The sequence below is a fragment of the Heterodontus francisci genome, chromosome 35 (genome assembly GCF_036365525.1).
Source record: "Heterodontus francisci isolate sHetFra1 chromosome 35, sHetFra1.hap1, whole genome shotgun sequence".
Taxonomy (NCBI): domain Eukaryota; kingdom Metazoa; phylum Chordata; class Chondrichthyes; order Heterodontiformes; family Heterodontidae; genus Heterodontus; species Heterodontus francisci.
In genome coordinates this window covers 26745022-26764943 of record NC_090405.1, presented here as the reverse complement: position 1 = coordinate 26764943, position 19922 = coordinate 26745022, and the positions used below count along the sequence as shown (strand labels likewise).

The 19922-nt window shown below is 49.8% G+C and overlaps 2 non-coding genes across 2 annotated transcripts; both read right to left on the bottom strand.

Moving 5' to 3' along the window:
• Window positions 1-1716: 1716 nt before the first annotated feature.
• Window positions 1717-1799, bottom strand: trnal-cag (transfer RNA leucine (anticodon CAG)). Its single transcript has one exon. It is a non-coding gene; the product is annotated as a tRNA-Leu (tRNA).
• A 4102-nt stretch (window positions 1800-5901) lies between these two features.
• On the bottom strand, window positions 5902-5984 carry trnal-uaa (transfer RNA leucine (anticodon UAA)). The gene has a single exon. It is a non-coding gene; the product is annotated as a tRNA-Leu (tRNA).
• Window positions 5985-19922: the final 13938 nt, after the last annotated feature.

Sequence of the window (19922 nt, the reverse complement as noted above, 5' to 3'; positions counted from 1 at the left end):
TTTATTGCGAGAGAGACAGCACGGATTTAGGAAATGTTCATTTGAAATGATCTCTATTGAGAACAAGCCCGGCCGTGGGACAGGTATTCCAGTGCAAAGAGCTGTCCATGACCGAGTGTTGCAGACTGGCACATTGCAACGTCCAAGACTATGTGCTGTGGGACGGCATTAAAGCTTGGGGAAGCCACCATGGAGACTCAATGGGGAAAGGCTGCAGTCTAAGGCCCTAGTAGGCCATAGTACAGTGAGGGGCTGGAACCCGTGTAAAACCCCTCGGACTGTTTGCACCAGAGAATGTTTGATGTGTAATGTAAATACTGTAAATATAACCTGTGCAGGCAGGGATAGTGAGATACATCATGTACATTATTGAAGGAAACTGATCTGTATTGTACATTATGTAATATTAAATTTGAACTGCTTTGCAATATAATTGCACAAATTATATGAATAAAATACATATTGTGCAAAAGAAAGCAGCTTTCCTGTCAACACACACCTTGTCTCAGGGCACAACTTTCCTGTGATCTTGTCATACCCAACTTCGCTCTATATCTTCTGACACACACACTTTACAGTCTGTCATTTCCAAAAACAAGCATTCTAAAATCAAAAGACCTTTTGTTTATTTCTCCTTTCTTTTCATTTCTCCTCTATTCTTCTCAATCACTCCCTTCAACAGTCCTATTCAGATCAAGGTGGAATGTGAATAGTGTCACAACTCACCTCTGACACTATTATTACCCTTCTCTTCTCTTGTCTTATTCAATGGGAAAGTTTTATTTACCAGTCTGTTGCTGTTTTACACTCTTGCCATACCATCTGGTATTGCATCCATCTGAATTCTGTGCTTTCATGGCCTTACATATCTTTTCCTCTTCTGGATGATTTGTTTGCTTCAGTTCCATTCAACCAGGCTGGACCACAGGGAAGCTGAGAACCTTTGCCTTGGACGGGTCCACGTTGATCCATTACATTCAGAATCACCTCCTTGAAATAACTCCATAGTACAACTACAGTAACCACACAGAATCTGCTTCAAACACTCCTCCACATTTTATCTGTTCTGACCGTCAACACCTCCAGCTCTTTTGTTTAAGTGGAACCCATCAGGTGTGTATAGGCTCCTTCTATTCTGAAAGCTGTAGCACTGGTTCAGGGAATTCAGCCCTGTTTCTCTACTCGAAAGGATCAGCCATGCTTGATCTGCCTCGTATTTTGCTTTTATTGCAACGTTACAAGACCTCCAATCCTCTGGCACCACACCTGTATCCAGTGAGGGATTGGAAAATGATGGTCAGACCTTCCATTATTTCTTCCCTGGCTTCTTTCAACAGCCTGGGGTACATTTCATCTGGTCCTGATGATTTATCCACATTCAAGGATGCTCATCCCATTAAAACTTCCTCTCTCCTTAAGTTATCACGTCCAATACTTCACACTCCTCCTCCTTAATAACAATATCTGCATCACCCTCTCATTCGGGAAGACAGTAAAGTATTCATTAAGGATATTGGCAACATCTTCCACCCCGATACAAAGGTTCCGTTTTTGATCTCTTCTGTGCCCTGCTGTTTGCTCAGTTGCCTCTAACTTTAATGTTTTAATGCAACATCTTTGGGTCCATTGTTATTTTGTTTGTCCATGTTCTTTCCTGCTTTCTCTTTGCTCTTCACCGCTGCTCCCAAACGCCTCCAGTTCAGTCAAAACACAACTTGTCAGAAGTGGGATTCGAACCCATGCCTCCAATGGAGACTGCGACCTGAACGCAACGCCTCAAACCGCTCGGCCATCCTGACTGCCAGTGATGTGCTATCAATGCTAAGGAAATTATTCATTCTTTGTGAAAGTATTTGTGAGATTGTGGAAATGTCTGGAAGAGGAAAGACCGGCGGGAAAGCTCGGTCCAAGGCCAAGTCTCACTCCTCCCGGGCTGGACTGCAGTTCCCGGTGGGCCGTGTTCACAGGCTCCTGAGAAAGGGTAACTATGCTGAGAGTGTGGATGCCGGAGCCCTGGTCTATCTGGCTGCTGTGCTCGAGTATCTGACCGCTGAAATCCTCGAGCTAGCCGGTAACGCGGCCCGGGACAACAAGAAGACCCGCATCATCCCCAGACACCTGCAGCTGGCCGTCCGCAACGACGAGGAGCTCAACAAGCCGCTGGGAGGGGTGACCATCGCTCAGGGTGGGGTGCTGCCTAATATCCAGGCCGTGCTGCTGCCCAAGAAAACCAGCGTTCAGAGCTCCCAGAAAAAGTAAAGTGGCCAAAATGTCATCTAATAAACCAAAGGCTCTTTTCAGAGCCACCCACAGTCTCTGTGAAAGGGCTGGTTACTGTCAGGAGGGAGTCAGTGATGCAGTTATTGTAACAGTGGATTGACCTGTTTCACATCTGTCCAGGTGTGTTTTCAGTTCCCTCTCTGGATTTCGCTCTGTTTCTCTGCTCACACATCTCCCCCTCTAGTTAAGTGAAGAAGTGAACTACAGGGTGTCAGAATCAACAATTTAATAAATCCCGCTGTCTTCGATTTTATAAATCCCAAGATTATCCCGGTACATTAACGGGAACTGGTTCGGAGCTGATGAATTAATTTAATAATGGAAGTGTCCGGTTTAATTCTCTGTTTTTCATTTGGACAGTTTGAATTGGGTTTTTTTTTCTCTCTGGTCATCTGAGCGCCGCTTCTCAATGAGAATCTGCTCCCGGAACAGAGTAAATGCAGGAAGAAAGAGGCCATTCTCGGGCTGTGTGTTTCTCTCCTAACCTGATCTGTTTAGACCGCACTGTTCCCAGAGGACGGAATCAGTGAGAGTTGTGCACACACAGGAGCTGAGTCCATTGCAGCGCTTTCAGATGTGCCTTCCCCCCGGCCCTCCCTATTCTCTGGACACAGAGCTGTCTGTTCCCCCCGGCGGCGGGATAGAGTCGGGGATTCTCTCCCCGCAGTGTCAGGGTCTGCAGCCCCGGGGAACTGGCGGTTTCAGTCAGAGTGACCGAGCTGCCTTACATATGGCGGCACAGTGGCGCAGTGGTTAGCACTGCAGCCTCACAGCTCCAGTGACCGGGGTTCAATTCTGGGTACTGCCTGTGCGGAGTTTGCAAGTTCTCCCTGTGTCTGCGTGGGTTTCCTCCGGGTGCTCCGGTTTCCTCCCACATGCCAAAGACTTGCCGGTTGGTAGGTTAATTGGCCATTATAAATTGCCCCTAGTATAGGTAGGTGGTCGGGAAATATATAGGGACCGGTGGGGATGTTATTGGAATATGGGATTCGTGTAGGATTAGTATAAATTGTTGGTTGATGGTCGGCACAGACTCAGTGGGCCGAAGGGCCTGTTTCAGTGCTGTATCTCTAAATTAAACTAAACATATCCTGTGTACTGATCTTCAATGGATTCAAATATTAGTGAACTCATTGGGTAATGTTTGTAAATAACCCTCATGTGAACGGACCCGGCTCCATTAATGCCTTCCAAATAAAACTGGGATCCATTTCTTTTCCCCAAATGCCAGCTAAAGGATCCCAGGAGTGGGGGTTGAGATTGTGCTGAGCAGCAATTTGTCTCCGGTAATGCTGCTTTCTAAATTCCAGATTAGCTCTCAGTCCAACAGGCCTTTCGGGAAAGTGATGTGACAAAACAGAAACCATGTGGCCTCCCCTCCAATCTAATGGGTTTGATGATGAACAGAGATGGCAGCTCTTTCCTTTGCTGATTTGGTGGCTCTGAAAAGAGCCCTTGTTACACTTGTTACTGAAGCTGGGTTTTAGGTGCGTTCCCCGCGGATGCGGCGGGCCAGCTGGATGTCTTTGGCCATGATGGACCGGGATCATTCTGGTGAATCTGCTCATTTTCCGGCAGAAGCATCAGTCGCTGTTTGAACTGTTTAAAGTCAGGGGTGTATTAGCAGCCAGAAAGTGAAGGGCAGTTCATTGCTCCCTGCAGCATTATCCGCCTCTTTCAGGAGAAAAGATCAGAAACCGCTCGTTTCTGTCAGTCCCCGAGAAGCCTGTGAGAAGCGGTTAGTCGCTAATTTGTTCCTTTTACAGAGAGGAAGCTGATGTTTGTCCCGTTTTAAATTGCTGAACCGGACCTTCCTCCCGCCGCTTACAGTTAACAGATTGACAAATGAAAACGATTCCTAAAATCGCGTCAGGATTTTGTGACGGTAAATACAGTAAAACAGAACATAAAATGAGAGGTTTTAAAATTGTTGCCTGAAAATTGAAATTTTCCATCACTTCAATTCCTTCCTGCTCTGGAATTGCCAGGCTTTTTCCAATTGGAAAATCTAAGCCAATGAGAACTTCGATTTACTTATATGTGATTCTCCTATTGGTTAAGAATTGGATTGAGAAGCGGGTGACCAATCAGAGACAGGGTCAAACTGTTGGAATTTCAGGCCCCCAGTAACTGAGCTGAAACTGTTCAGATTGACAAACCCTGGCAGTAGCTTCACACATTGGACACTTCACACTGAGTCATTCAAGGGCTGGTGTAAGAGAAGCTTCAGATCCTGTCATTACTCTCTGACTCATTATTCATCTAGAACCAAGCAATTAGTAAATGTGAAGCAGTGAAGAGACTTTTCACTCTCTGCAGAATGTGTCATCTGGGGAAATAAGGAACTATTATATTCGGAGATTCCAGGTACGTTCCTCCCTGAACAAATCCATTCCTAACATTCCCGATCACAGCCTATCCCAGCTCCTGTTGTCACCCGACTCCAGCTGAATTGGAGAAACTCATGTGTTGGGGTTTGAGTTGTGAGGTGGGGTTTCTCCGCCAGTGTTACTGTCTTACAGACTCTCCCCCTGAATTTGTGAACTGAGACTGCACAGAACACATCTCCAGTTAGAGTGAGGGCCGGATATCCCTCTGTTTTATTACAGAGAGTGGGGAAAGGGCTGGGTGGAGGGGAGTCACCAGGGATCCTGGATTTACTCCAAATCATTTCCATGTGGAATCTGCAGGCGGGGCCGGGAGAGGGATCATTTGATCAGGGGATCAGCTCTTTCCTGAGAGATGTGGGTGGCTCTGAGAAGAGCCTTTGTGTTCAGCTGTTTACAAGTTTCCCGCGCTCTTTCACTTCTTTCCAGACCCTGCTTTCTGAGCCTTCGCTGCTTTCGGCTTGACCTTGCTCTTCCATGTCTGCACTTTCTTCAGCGCCTTTCCGCCCGCCGCACTCTTGCCTTTTTTGACCTTCTTCGCAGGAGACTTTTTCTGAAGCGCTGCTTTCTTCACCGCCTTATTTGGCGTTGCCATCTTCTTGCTGCTCGTTTTCTTGGCTGTTACTTTCTTTGTTGTCACTTTCTTGGTTGCTGGTTTCTTCACTAATGATTTCTTGTCTGCAGGTTTCTAACAAAGGATTTCTTGTCTGCTGGTTTGTTCACTGAAGATTTCTTGTCTGCTGGTTTCTTCACCTTCTTTCCCACTTTTCCCTGGGTTTTCCTTCTTGCTGATTTTGAAGGAGCCGGAGGCTCCCTGTCCCTTGCTCTGCACCAGGGAGCCTTTGTTCACATTCCTCTTGATACTTTGCTTGATCTGTGTCTTGAGCTTCTCCTGAGTGGTGGCAGACCTGCAAGGAATCAACTACCAGCTAGCGTATAAAGCGAGACCAAGGCTCAGGTCCTTCAGTTACCTGGAGGGGAGTCGGAGAGGCAGCGGATCCTGTGAGGAACCACAATCCAGGAAGGATGAGAAGGTCATTGACAGGGTACAGAGGAGATTAAGTTAAAGATTTACCAGTTTATAAGCAAGCGCAGAGCCAAGGAACGGTGCTGGGGCAGATCAAATAATAGGAAGCTGTGATCAGTTGGAAGGCAAGAGTGATTAAATGACAGAAGAGATGATGGTGCAAGGCAAAAGTCAGGGAAAGAATAAGTAACATTTGGTAAGCACAGATACCAGGAGTGGGGTTTGAACCCACGCAGACACATATCTATTGGATTTTAAGTCCAACGCCTTAACCACTCAGCCATCCTAGTACATTAACCCACCACTGAAAATGAAATTTAATGTGATCTGGGTGCCATCTGGCCTTTTACAATATCAAGTTATGACTCCTCTCCCATGCTGAATTGGACCCTTCATTATTTATGAACCTCAATCGGATCACCCCTCAGTCTAGGTTTCTCTAAGGTGTAGGGTCCCAACTCTTTTAGTCTAACTTGATAACCAAGATGTCTTATACTGGGAATTCGTCGAATGTCTCTCCTCTGTACCCTTTCCAAAGCCTCAATATCACCCATCATGTGAGGAGACCAAGACTGGATACAATATTCCAAGTGAATCCTGACCAAGGTTTCATAAAAGGACAAATTCGGGACATCTCAGATACTGAAGGAGTCCGTGTCCAGAAGCAGCAAGACCTGGACAACATTCAGACTTGGGCTGCTAAGTGGCAAGTAACATTCACACCACATAAGTACCAGGCAATGACCATCTCCAACAAGAGAGAATGTAACCATCTCCCTTTGATGTTCAACAGCATTACCATCGCTGAATCCCCCCACCATCAACATCCTGGGGGTTACCATTGACAAAAGCTTAACTGGACCATTCATATACATACTCTGGCTACAAGAGTAAATCAGATAGTGGGAATTCTGTGATGAGTAACTCAGCTCAAGGCACGTGGTGAAATGCTCATTAGGAGAGCTGGAGAAATGGACTGGTCAGGTGGGCAGAAAAGTGGCAAATGGAACTCAACTTGGAGAAGTGTGAGGTGATGCCTTTGGTGAGGTCAAACACAGCAAAGGAATACACAATTAATGGGTGAATGCTGAGAGGTGTAGAGGAAGTGAGGGACCTTGAAGTGAATGTCCACAAATCCCTGAAAGTAGCAGGACAGGTTGATAAGTTGGTTGAGAAGGCTTATGGAATCCTTTCCTTTATTAGCCGATGTATAGAATATAAGAGCAGGGAGGTTATGCTGGAACAAAAACAAGAAATGCTGGATTCACTCAGCAGGTCTGGCAGCATCTGTGGAAAGAGAAGCAGAGTTAACGTTTCGGGTCAGTGACCCTTCTTCGGAACTGACAAATATTAGAAAAGTCACAGATTCTAAACAAGTGAGGTGGGGGTTGGGCAAGAGATAACAAAGGAGAAGGTGCAGATTGGACCAGGCCACATAGCTGACCAAAAGGTCACGGAGCAAAGGCAAACAATATGTTAATGGTGTGTTGAAAGACAAAGCATTAGTACAGATTAGGTGTGAATATACTGAATATTGAACATCAGCAAGTGCAAACCTGAAGAAAAACAACCTGAAAAAAACAGTGGGTAAGCAAACTGAACAAACTAAGATGAAATGAAATAAATGCAAAAAAAATTGAAAAAAATGTAAAAAGGAATGCAAAAAAAAGGAAGAAAAAATAACTAAAAATGACTAAAAATGAAAGTAAAGTGGGGGGCTGTCATGCTCTGAAATTATTGAACTCAATGTTCAGTCCGGCAGGCTGTAGTGTGCCTAATCGGTAGATGAGATGCAGTTCCTCGAGCTTGCGTTGATGTTCACTGGAACACTGCAGCAATCCCAGGACAGAGATGTGAGCATGAGAGCAGGGGGGAGTGTTGAAATGGCAAGCAACCGGAAGCTCAGGGTCCTGCTTGCGGACTGAGTGGAGATGTTCCGCAAAGCGGTCACCCAGTCTGCGCTTGGTCTCCCCAATGCAGAGGAGACCACACTGTGAGCAGCGAATACAGTATACTACATTGAAAGAAGTACAAGTAAATCGCTGCTTCACCTGAAAGGAGTGTTTGGGGCCTGGGATAGTGAGGAGAGAGGAGGTAAATGGGCAGGTATTACACCTCCTGCGATTGCAAGGGAAGATGCCCTGGGACGGGGACGAAGTGGTGGGGGTAATGGAGGAGTGGACCAGGGTGTCGCGGAGGGAACGATCCCTTCGGAATGCTGACAGGGGAAGGGAGGGGAAGATGCGACTGGTAGTGGCATCACGCTGGAGGTGGCGAAAATGGCGGAGGATGATCCTTTGGATATGGAGGCTGGTGGGATGAAAAGTGAGGACAAGGGGAACCCTGTCACGGTTCTGGGAGGGAGGGGAAGGGGTGAGGGTAGAGGTGCGGGGAATGGGTCGGACACGGTTGAGGGCCCTGTCAACCACAGTGGGGGGAAATCCTCGGTTGAGGAAAAAGGAGGTCATATCAGAAGCACTGTCATGGAAGGTAGCATCATCAGAGCAGATGAAACAAAAACAAGAAATGCTGGAACTGTATAAATCATTAGTTCGGCCACAACTTGAGTTCTGTGTGCAGTTCTGGTCACCTCATTCCAGAAAGGATGTAATTGCACTAGAGAGGTTACAGAGGAGATTTACGAGGATGTTGCCAGGACTGGAAAAATGCAGCTATGAGGAAAGATTGGATAGACTGGGGTTGTTCTCCTTGGAATAGAAGAGGCTGAGGGGAGATTTGATTGAAATGTACAAAATTGTGAGGGGTCTGGATAGAATGGATGGGAAGGGTCTATTTACCTTAGTAGGGAGGTCAGTGACTAGGGGGCATAGATTTAAAGTGATGTGTTAAACAATTAGAGGGGAGATGAGGAAAGGTTTTTTCACCCAGAGGGCTGTGGGAGTCTGGAACTCACTGCCTGTAAGGGTTGCTGAGGCAGAAACCCTCAACTCATTTAAAAGGTGTCTGGATGTGCACCTCAAGTACCTGAACGTGCAGGGCTACGGTCCAAATGCTGGGCAATGGGATTCAGCTGGGTGGCTCGTTTTTTGGCCTGCCTGTGCTGTAAACTTTCTATGTTCTATGATTCTATGCAGACACAATGGGCCGAATGGCCTCCTTCTGCACTGTAATAATTTTGTGATTTTTGACTCTCCAAAACTTGTCAACCATCTACAAGGCACAAACCAGGATGAGTGCAGCACTCGAGAAACACGACACTGTTCAGGACAAAGCAGCCGCCTTGATTGTCACCCCATTCACCACCTTCAACATTCACTCCCCTCACCACTGACGCACAGTGGCAGTAGTGTGTACCATCTACCAGATGCACTGCTGCAACTCACCAAGGCTCCGCAGACAGCACCTTCCAAACCGAAGACCTCCACCACCTTGAAGGACAAGGGCTGCAGATGCATGGAAACACCACCATGTGCAAGCTCCCCTCCAAGTCACACACCATCTGATCTGCAAATATATCGCTGTTCATTCACTGATGCTGGGTCAAAATCCTGGATCTCCCTTCCTAACAGCACTGTGGGTGTACCTACACCACATGGAGTGCAGCAATTCGAGAAGGGAGCTCACCGCCACCTTGTCAAGGACAATTAGGGATGGGTAACAAATTCTGGACTTGCCAGTGTCGCTCACATCCCATGAAAGAATATGCCTCATTTTATCCTCAATTATCCTCTGAATGCAGCCCAACCCTCTATTTGCTCCAACTATCACTTCACAGCATTTCTGCTGTACCTTTAGAGATCTGTGCACTAGAACATCCAGATCTCTGCTCAAAATTATTTTCTTTTTTCCACCTACTTTAATGTTTTTCCCTGAAGGGTGTATGAATGTTGAGCATTCGCCCTGTCCACATGAATAACACTGCACTTACCCAAATTAAACATCATTTACCAGTCATGAACCCAATCTCCCAACACATTAAGATCAGCCTGAAACAGTCGAGTATCGTCTACAGTCTAAACACTCGCACAGATCTTCAAATCATCTGTAAATTTACAGATGGTGCCCCCTACACCTACATCCAGATCATAAATAAAAATAGTAAAGAGCAACAGACCCAACACTGATCCCTGTGGGACACCACTGGTAACTGGTCTCCAAACAGATCCAGATCCATCTGTAACTACTTTCTGTCTACGTCTGCCAGTCAGTTCCCAATCCAGATCAATATATTACCACTGATACCAGGGACTTTAATCTTATAGAGAAGCCTCTTGTGTGGAACCTTATCAAAATCTTTTGGCTGAGATCTGCTAATTGAACACAGGCCGGGGATGAGGCCTAGGCCTGTCCTGCTTTGTGTGTGGGTCTCAGGACCACACAAGGTGAGATCAGCTCACTGAGCACAGGCCCATCCTGCTCTATATGGTGCTCAGTACCTCACCAAATGAGAATAACTAACACACCACAGGCCATGGAGCCTCGGCCCATCCTTCCCTGATTGCGGTTCAGTGCCAACCAGGTCAGATCAGCTAATTCAGCACAGGCCGGAGATGGAGGCTGGATCTTTCCTGCTCTGGGGACTCCGTACCATACCAGGTGCGATGAAGTAAAATACCACAGGCCGGGTATGGAGCCTGAGATTTCCCTGTTCTGTGTGGGGCTCTGTACAACAACGTGTGAGAAGAACTATCATCCCTCAGGCTGAGGAAGGAGCCTGGGCCCATTCTGTTCTGTGTGGCTCCTACCACACTGAGTGGGATCAGTTAACACAACACAGGCCATGAATACAACCAGGCCCTTTCCTGCTCCGTGTGGCTCAGTATCACACCAGGTGGCATCAGCTAACACAGCACAGGCTGGGGCTGGGGCTGGAGCCTGGGCCCGCCCTGCTCTGTGGGCTCAGTAACAACCCGTAAGATGAACTTTTTTCAAAAGACTTCAGTGTATTTATCTCTGTCCAACACTGTGAGGCAGCTTTCTGTGTTTATAAAGAGTGTAATTTATTGACTGGTCTCTTGGATCAAACAGGGTAACAGACAGAGGTCTGTGTGCAGAGGGTTTGGGGGTGAGCTCTGATTCCTAACCCTTTCTGGATTGTGAGGAATAAAGAATGAATGAGAGAGAGAGAATGTGGGAGAAGGGATGATGGAAGAATTTGTCCGTGAACCTGATTAAAAGTGGCTCAAACGCAAGATAATATTAAGATATCAAGAGCAGAACATTAACATAATCTGAGTTCCGCGATCTGGTCGGGTCCCATTCCCCTGAAGTGAGGAATGAACGGGTGGGGAAATTCCACCTGGAGTTATATTTGTCTCCAATGAAGATGAGTTCACAGTGAGGATGGAATAGCTCAGTTGGGAGAACACTAGATTGAAGAACCAGGATACAATCCCTGGTTTCATCAGTTTTAATTTGGTGTCTCCTTCATTTTAAGTAGAGAGAATCAGAGGGGAGATTTTCCACTCTTGACCCCATGGGCTGAATTTTAAACTAACGGTGCGGCTCTCGGCAGAGGCACCGGAAGTGGGTGTCGTCACCACACGAGTGAAATGTGGCCGACCGACCCCGATCACGGAGCAGCCGACCAATTAATGAAGGGGAGGCGTGGGGCCCATGTAAACAAGGACCAGAGGTAGGGAACGAGGCACCGATGGCACCGACATCTGACACAACGGCAGGTGCTGGCACCATATTGAAAGGGCTGCCAGCCCTGCATTCACTGCTGCCTGGTTTAAAGGAGTGTCTTCCTGAGAGCCCTCTGCTGCCCCAGGTCCCGTTCTGCTGCCTCTGCTGCCCCAGGACCCATTCTGCTGCCTCTGCTGTCCCAGAACCCGTTCTGCTGCCTCTGCTGTCCCAGAACCCGTTCTGCTGCCTCTGCTGCCCCAGGTCCCATTCTGCTGTCCCAGGACCCGTTCTGCTGCCCCAAGACCCGTTCTGCTGCCTCTGATGCCCCAGGACCCGTTCTGCTGCCTCTGCTGCTCCAGGACCCGTTCTGCTGCATATGCTGCCCCAGAATCCGTTCTGCTGCCCCAGGACCCGTTCTGCTGCCTCTGATGCCCCAAGACCCGTTCTGCTGCCCCAGGACCCGTTCTGCTGCCTCTGCTGCTCCAGGACCCGTTCTGCTGCCCCAGGACCCGTTCTGCTGCCTCTGATGCCCCAGGACCCGTTCTGCTGCTCCAGGACCCGTTCTGCTGCCCCAGGACCCGTTCTGCTGCCTCTGCTGCCCCAGGATCCGTTCTGCTGCCTCTGCTGCCCCAGGACCAGTTCTGCTGCCCCAGGACCCGTTCTGCTGCCTCTGCTGCTCCAGGACCCGTTCTGCTGCCCCAGGACCCGTTCTGCTGCCTCTGCTGCCCCAGGACCCGTTCTGCTGCTCCAGGACCCGTTCTGCTGCCTCTGATGCCCCAGGACCCGTTCTGCTGCCCCAGGACCCGTTCTGCTGCCTCTGCTGCTCCAGGACCCGTTCTGCTGCCCCAGGACCCGTTCTGCTGCCTCTGCTGCCCCAGGACCCGTTCTGCTGCCTCTGCTGCTCCAGGACCCGTTCTGCTGCATCTGCTGCCCCAGGACCTGTTCTGCTGCCTCCGCTGCCCCAGGACCTGTTCTGCTGCATCTGCTGCCCCAGGACCTGTTCTGCTGCCTCCGCTGCCCCAGGACCAGTTCTGCTGCATCTGCTGCCCCAGGACCTGTTCTGCTGCCTCTGCTGCCCCAGGACCAGTTCTGCTGCATCTGCTGCCCCAGGACCAGTTCTGCTGCCTCCGCTGCCCCAGGACCAGTTCTGCTGCATCTGCTGCCCCAGGACCAGTTCTGCTGCATCTGCTGCCCCAGGACCTGTTCTGCTGCATCTGCTGCCCCAGGACCAGTTCTGCTGCATCTGCTGCCCCAGGACCCGTTCTGCTGCCTCTGCTGCCCCAGGACCAGTTCTGCTGCATCCGCTGCCCCAGGACCTGTTCTGCTGCATCTGCTGCCCCAGGACCCGTTCTGCTGCATCTGCTGCCCCAGGACCTGTTCTGCTGCCTCCGCTGCCCCAGGACCTGTTCTGCTGCCTCTGCTGCCCAGGACCTGTTCTGCTGTCACTGATGCCCCAGGACGCGTTCTGCTGCATCTGCTGCCCCAGGATCCGTTCTGCTGCCCCAAGACCCGTTCTGCTGCCTCTGATGCCCCAAGACCCGTTCTGCTGCCCCAGGACCCGTTCTGCTGCCTCTGCTGCTCCAGGACCCGTTCTGCTGCCCCAGGACTCGTTCTGCTGCCTCTGATGCCCCAGGACCCGTTCTGCTGCCCCAGGACCCGTTCTGCTGCCTCTGCTGCTCCAGGACCCGTTCTGCTGCCCCAGGACCCGTTCTGCTGCCTCTGCTGCCCCAGGACCCGTTCTGCTGCCTCTGCTGCTCCAGGACCCGTTCTGCTGCATCTGCTGCCCCAGGACCTGTTCTGCTGCCTCCGCTGCCCCAGGACCTGTTCTGCTGCATCTGCTGCCCCAGGACCTGTTCTGCTGCCTCTGCTGCCCCAGGACCAGTTCTGCTGCCTCCGCTGCCCCAGGACCAGTTCTGCTGCATCTGCTGCCCCAGGACCTGTTCTGCTGCATCTGCTGCCCCAGGACCTGTTCTGCTGCATCTGCTGCTCCAGGACCTGTTCTGCTGCCTCTGCTGCCCCAGGACCAGTTCTGCTGCATCCGCTGCCCCAGGACCTGTTCTGCTGCATCTGCTGCCCCAGGACCTGTTCTGCTGCATCTGCTGCCCCAGGACCTGTTCTGCTGCCTCTGCTGCCCAGGACCCGTTCTGCTGTCACTGATGCCCCAGGACCCGTTCTGCTGTCACTGATGCCCCAGGACCCGTTCTGCTGTCTCTGCTGCCTGATAGGTAAGGAGCTGAATGCGAGCCTGCAGGGACCATGGTCCAATGGTTTGGCGATGCCTTCCTGCAGGTTCGCCTCCAGGTGACAACAGATAGTTGGAAGATCCTCTTCCCCAGCGATGGGAGGTGGAGACCTGTCCACCTGACCAAGAAAAGCTGCTTTGAGATAGTAGGTGAAGTCAGCAGCCGTGGGGTCACCCCCAAGACATGGATCCAGTGCACGAAGTGGGTCAATGACCGGATCCGGGCTGCTCAGGCACAAACTCAAAACACTTTGGACCCTTTGGACATTGCGCATGGCAGAGTGAGAGGGAGTGTTTGGTGGAAAGGGAGTGACCACCCAGTCATGTGTATTGGGGAAGGGCAGCAGGACATGCTGCCTGAGGCTTGGCTGCATCTCGGTGAGAGGCACACGTCAGTCATTGTATAAACTCACACAGTCCCTCGAGAGGGGCCACATGCAGGAGGAATATGTGTGTCCACATCATGGACTGCTGGACTATCACCATCAGAGATATTGGGTTTGTCCCCACTGGGAGACTAACTTTGTTGATCATAGTGGCTGCAGGAGAAGACAGCCCACAATCGGAAAGAGCATGTCAAGACTGGCAGTGGATGCCTTATCTCCATGTCCTCATCCCGATGGAGGAGGAGGCCATGGAACAGGCAGGGCAGCAAAGCAGCTGCTCCATAGCTGATGGAGAGACAGGGACACCTACCTAAGAGAGTGAGTGAACATCTCCTGGGGCACAAGGGAGCATCCGCTGCAAAGGAGCCATACTGCTCATCTGTTCACCACTGCATCAATGGAGCTGCACAGTAGGGGTGGTTGGAATGTCACGATGGGCAGACCCTAACCCTTCAATGTCCCTGTTTTCACATGCAGGCTAGGATGAACGACAAGAGCGAAGAGCTGGAGAGACTGTGGGACAGCCAGACACCTCTGAGGAGGAGGAGGGAGCCTCAGATGGTGCACCATCACCTCATTCCCCTGCACCCTCCACCAGCACAGAAACCCTCACTCGGTGGGTATCCACTTGCTGTTAGATTTGGGCACACAAGCTGGTGAGCACGTCACAGACAGGCCCGGGCAGCTGACGGAGGCAGTGACAGCCGAGGCCACTGGCAGTTGGGAGTCTGTGGGAGGCCAGGCCCATGCTGAGTCCCAGGCTGATGACATGCCTCTGGTGTCACCAGCAACATGGGAAATACTGCAGCTGCAGCAAGAGGTCAGGCAACATCTGGCAGAGTTGCCAGAGGTTATGTGTACCCAAGTTCGGATGATGGAGGAGTCCATCCAGGCCTTGCATGCTGCACTGTCTCTGATGGGGGTGTGTCTGGCTTCCTTCCTTGAGAGATTGGTGACTCTGATGGAGAGCCAGATCCAGCCGACGAATCAGTGGCTGCCGGAGATGCGCGCAGACTTGCACTCCATCGCTTTGTCCATGAGATCCATCCAGCGGTGACAAGGTGAGAGGGGGGACGAGGCACCTGAACTCTTCACCAGGTCCACATCCCTCTCAGGTCAGCAGGGAGGTACAAGTGTGTCTTATAAGGGGGAGGAGCAGCTGGCTGCTACATCTGGGGTCTCCTCTCAGGGTGTTCCTGGTGTGGACAGTAGCTCCAAAGCCCCTCTGCCAGTGACACAAGTGATGCCAGTGCCTGCCTCCATCATCCTCGATGACAGAGGGGGGTCCCTGTACCTGTGCAGGAGGCCCTCAGTGTGCCGGGGCCCTCCAGGCCTCAGGCAGCAAGAGGACGGCCACCAATGTCATCCCAAGCCATGGGGCAGCAAGGTCAGCAGCCTGTCTCCATCTCAGCTGACAGAGCAGGGGGAGCACCACGTAGGAGCACCCGGAAAAGATTTAAGAAGAGCACCTAGATTCACTGAGGGGTTCACGGGTGAATGTACATTCCAGATGGATAGGGTTGTGTTTGGTGTCACACGGAATAAAGAAATGATGTTCTCTCACTATGTCTCCTTCTTATTGTTGATACCCTTTGGGACTTCATTTAAACCCTTCCTCCCAAGGGGCTGGAAGTGAGGGAGCAAGCCCTGAGTTTACAAAGCTTCGGCCTTGTCACTGTGCGATGTGTACCTGGACGCTGCAGAACAGAAGGAAGGAGGTGACAACAGGGCTGCTTAAAGCTAAGACTTTATTGCTGTGGTTCCAGAAGGTGGTAAGGCTCAAAGGAAACTTGAATGTATAAGGGTGTCTCATGTCTCCCTTGTGTGTATCTCATGGCCCCTTTCCTGCTGTGCCTGAGGTTCTTCATCTGGCACTGCTTGGGCAGCATCCTCCTCCACATCCTCATCATCAGAGGAGACACCACACTCCACGATATCCTCACCAGTCAACACCTCACCCCTCTGTAATGCCAGATTGTGCTGTGCACAGCAAACCACCACGATATGCGAGACCCTCGCCGGGACATACTGAAGGGCTCCACTGGATCGATCTAGGCACCTGAATCTCATCTTCAGGAGACCAATGGCCTCCTTGACGGTCGCTCGGGTTGACCCGCAGCAGATGTTGTACCTCTCCTCTGCATCCGTGCGTGGGTTCCTCACAGACGTCAGTAGTCATGTCCTCAGTGGGTAGTCCTTGTCTCCAAGGATCCATCTCTGAAAGCGGATGGGGCCGCGGAAAGGTTCTGGCACCTGGGAGTGCCTTGGTATGCAGGCGTTGTGGCTGCTTCCCGGGATTTGTGCACACACCTATGGGATCCATTTGCAGTGGTCGCAGACCAATTGCACACTGAGCAAGTGGAAGCCCTTCCTGTTGAAGGCTGCTGGCTGGTCTGCAGGAGCTTTGATGGTCACATGGGTGCAGTCAATGACACCCTACACCTGGTGGAATCCAGCGATGGCCCCGAATCCTATAGCTCTCTCAGCTTGACTGTTTGAATCAATGTGCACATAGTCACCGGCCCTCCTGAACAGGACATTGGTGACCTCCTTGATGTACTGATTCACTACAGACTGTGAGATTCCACACATATCTCCAGTGGATCCCCGCAATGATCTGGTGGTGAAGAAGTTCAGTGGCACGGTGACCTTCAGTGACACTGGCATCAGGTGCCCACCAAGTCGCATGGGGCACAGCTGCATCATGGCAGAGAGATCAGTGACAACCTCCGTGGAGAGGTGCAGTCTGCGGAGACACTGTCACTCGGACATCTGCAGGTAGTTGAACCTCGGCTGACGTGTTCCTCTGCCTCCTTCTCCAGCCTCCTGTTCGAGGCTGGCCTTCCTGTGGGCCCCCAAGCTGCTGTGGTGCCCCTGCTGGTGCCTGCGCCTCCCTCCCTTCCTCTCTACTCCTCCTCCTCCTCCTCAATGGGAGCCTCGAATCCAATGAGAGCCTCGAATGAGGCCCATGACAGGTTGCCCCTCCCTGAGTGCAAGGCCTTCACAGTAAACAACACCCAGCCACATTTACCTCACTTGTCACCCTCAATGAAGTGGCACTGCCCCAATGGCACCCTGGTGTTGTTCCCTCTGCAGAGCTGGCACATTGGCCCCCACTCCTGACAGTGTTTCCCGATGCCCTTTCCCCCTCCACCCTTGCTGCCAAGTTTTGCTGCCTCACCCGATAGCTTCCCAGTGAAGACAACACTCAGCTCCCACCTCCCAGTCACCTCCTTTAACCAGGCGAGGCTCTGAAGCCCCGTGGTTCCCGTGTGCTATCAGTTCAATTGGATCCAGTGAATAAAATTGCTGACAATTGGACTCATAAATACTTGAAATGCCTTCTTGCCGTGTGGATGTGCGAAGTCTGCCCTCCATGTCAGCCGCCGACAGAAAAATCCGGTCCAACGTCTTCCATCCCTATTTTATACACCCCCCTCCCCCTTCCCGGCCTCCATTCCCGTCTCCAACGGTCCCTTAAAATTCTGGCGCATGTCTCTAAGACTAATGAGAGTGAAACCAGATCTGCTCCTTCGACTGAACAGGGAGAGCTGCTCTCTCTGTGTTTAAAGTGAATGAATCTGCTCTTTACCTTGTCTTACTGGAACGTTCACTGTCTGGAAATGTCTGTTTGAAAATGTTTTCCTGTTATATTAATGGAGCAGAGGAGCAGATGTGAGGTACTGTTGAACAGAGAGGTTTGGAAGTGGGTGAAGGGGTGGAGTGACGGTGTGAGTGAGAGGCGCAGTGAGTTGGCCATTCTCAATAGAGTGTCAGGAATGAAGGTCAGAGGAACAGACCAGGCAGGAAACACAGAAAGAGCGAGGAGAAGCTGGTGTGAAAAACAGAGATTAAACAACAGGCTTGTTCATTTGGTTTGGGTCTGGTGTTTAGAATACCCAGAATCTGGGTTCACTTCCCTTCCAACTCAGCGAATTGTACCAACATTATGTTCATAAAACCATAGAATGATACCCAAAGAAGGAGACCATTTGGTCCATTGTGTCAGTGCTGTCTCTTTGGTTGTGCTATCCAATTAGTCCTGGTGTTCAGCTTTTTCCTGTAATCTGTACATTTTCCTTCCAGTATTTATCCCTATCGCTTTTCAAAGTTACTACTGAATCTGCTTTCAAGTCCTGATCAGACAGTGCATTCCAGATCACAACACATCACTGTATAAAAAATCATTCCTCATTTCGCCTCTGGTCTTTTCTCAATCACCTGATAAATACATCCTCTGGTTACTGACCCTTTTGCCACTGGAAACAATTTCTCCTTATTTAACTTATTGAAAACCTTCTTGAAGATGTCACATACTAGACTGCCAGTAAAACTGAAGCCCATGGAAGAAAAGGGACAATGACAGCATGCATATGAAGTTTGCAGACTGATAGGAACATAGGAGCAGGAGTAGGCCATTCAGCCCATCGAGCCCACCCTGCCATTCAATATGATGATGACTGATCGTCCACTTCAATGCCTTTTTCCCACACTATCTCCATATCCCCTATGTCATTTGTATTTAGAAATCTGTCAATCTCTGCTTTAAACATACTCAATGACTGAGCTTCCACAGCCCTCTGAGGTAGAGAATTCCAAAGATTCACAACCCACTGAGTAAAGAAATTTCTCCTCATCGCTGTCCTAAGTGGCTTTCCCCTTACGTTGAAATTGTGTCCCCTGGTTCTAGACTCCTCAACCGGGGGAAACATCTTAGCTTCATCTACCTGTCTATCCCTTTAAATATTTTGTAAGTTTCAATGAGATCACCTCTCATTCTTCAAAACTCTAGAGAATACAGTCCCAGTTTCCCCAATCTCTCTTCATTTGACAGTCCCGCCATCCCGGGAACAAGTCTGGTGAACCTTCGTTGCACTCCCTCGATGGCAATGATATCCTTCCTAAGGTAAGGGGAACAAAACTTCACACAGTATTCCAAAGTGCAGTCCAACCAAGGTTATATACAATTGAAGCAGGACTTCACTACTCCTATACTCAAATCCTCTTGTGATAGAGGCTAACATATCATTCGTCTTCTGAATTGCTTGCTGCACCTGCATGTTAGCTTTCAGTTACTTATTGACAAGGACACCCAGGCCCCTTTGTACATTCACACTCTTACCATTTAACAAATAATCTGCACATCTGTTTCTCCTGCCAAAGTGGATAACCTCACATTTTTACACATTATATTTCATGTGCCACTTTCTTGTCCACTCACTAAGTCTGTCCAAATTCCCTTGAAGCCGCTTTGCATTTTCCTCACAACACACATTCCCACCTAGTTTTGTGTCATCTGCAAACTTTGAAATACTACATTTGGTCCCCGCATCCAAATCATGTGAACAGCTGGGTCACAGTGTGGTGGTGAACAGTTGTATTTCTGTCTGGAGGAAGGTTTACAGTGGGTTCCCCATGGTTCCTCATAACTTCAGTTATGTGCAGACACTGGAAAAGCTGGGGTTGTTCTCCTTGGAGCAGAGCAAGTTCAGAACAACTTTGACAGAGTTAGAATCAAGGAATCAAATGGTAACAGTACAGAAGGAGACCATTCAGTCCATCATGTCCATGACAGCTCTTTGCAAGAGCAGATCAGCGAATTCCACTCCTCTGCCCTTTCATTGTAGCCCTGCAAATTTTCTCTATTCAGGTGTTTATCCAATTCCCTTTTGAAAGCCACGATTGAATCTGCCTCCAGCACACTCTCAGGCAGTGTATTCCAGATCCGAACCACTCACTCTGTCCCACACCCCTGGTACCATTGCAGAAAATCTTTTCTGTTCATTTCATCCCTCATAAATAATTGAAATGAAATGTTTATTAGGAAATGCACAACATAAAAAGGAGAGAGAAATAAATGCTGAGTAAAATAGAAGTCAATGTTTGAAAGGTAAAAAGAGCAAAAGATGTAACTTTTATTCTGGATGAATGAGCGGAATATATCACACTTTGGGGATTTTGTAAGAGGATTTACTGATAAACCTGGGATTTGAGAGGAAGCTGGTTCATGG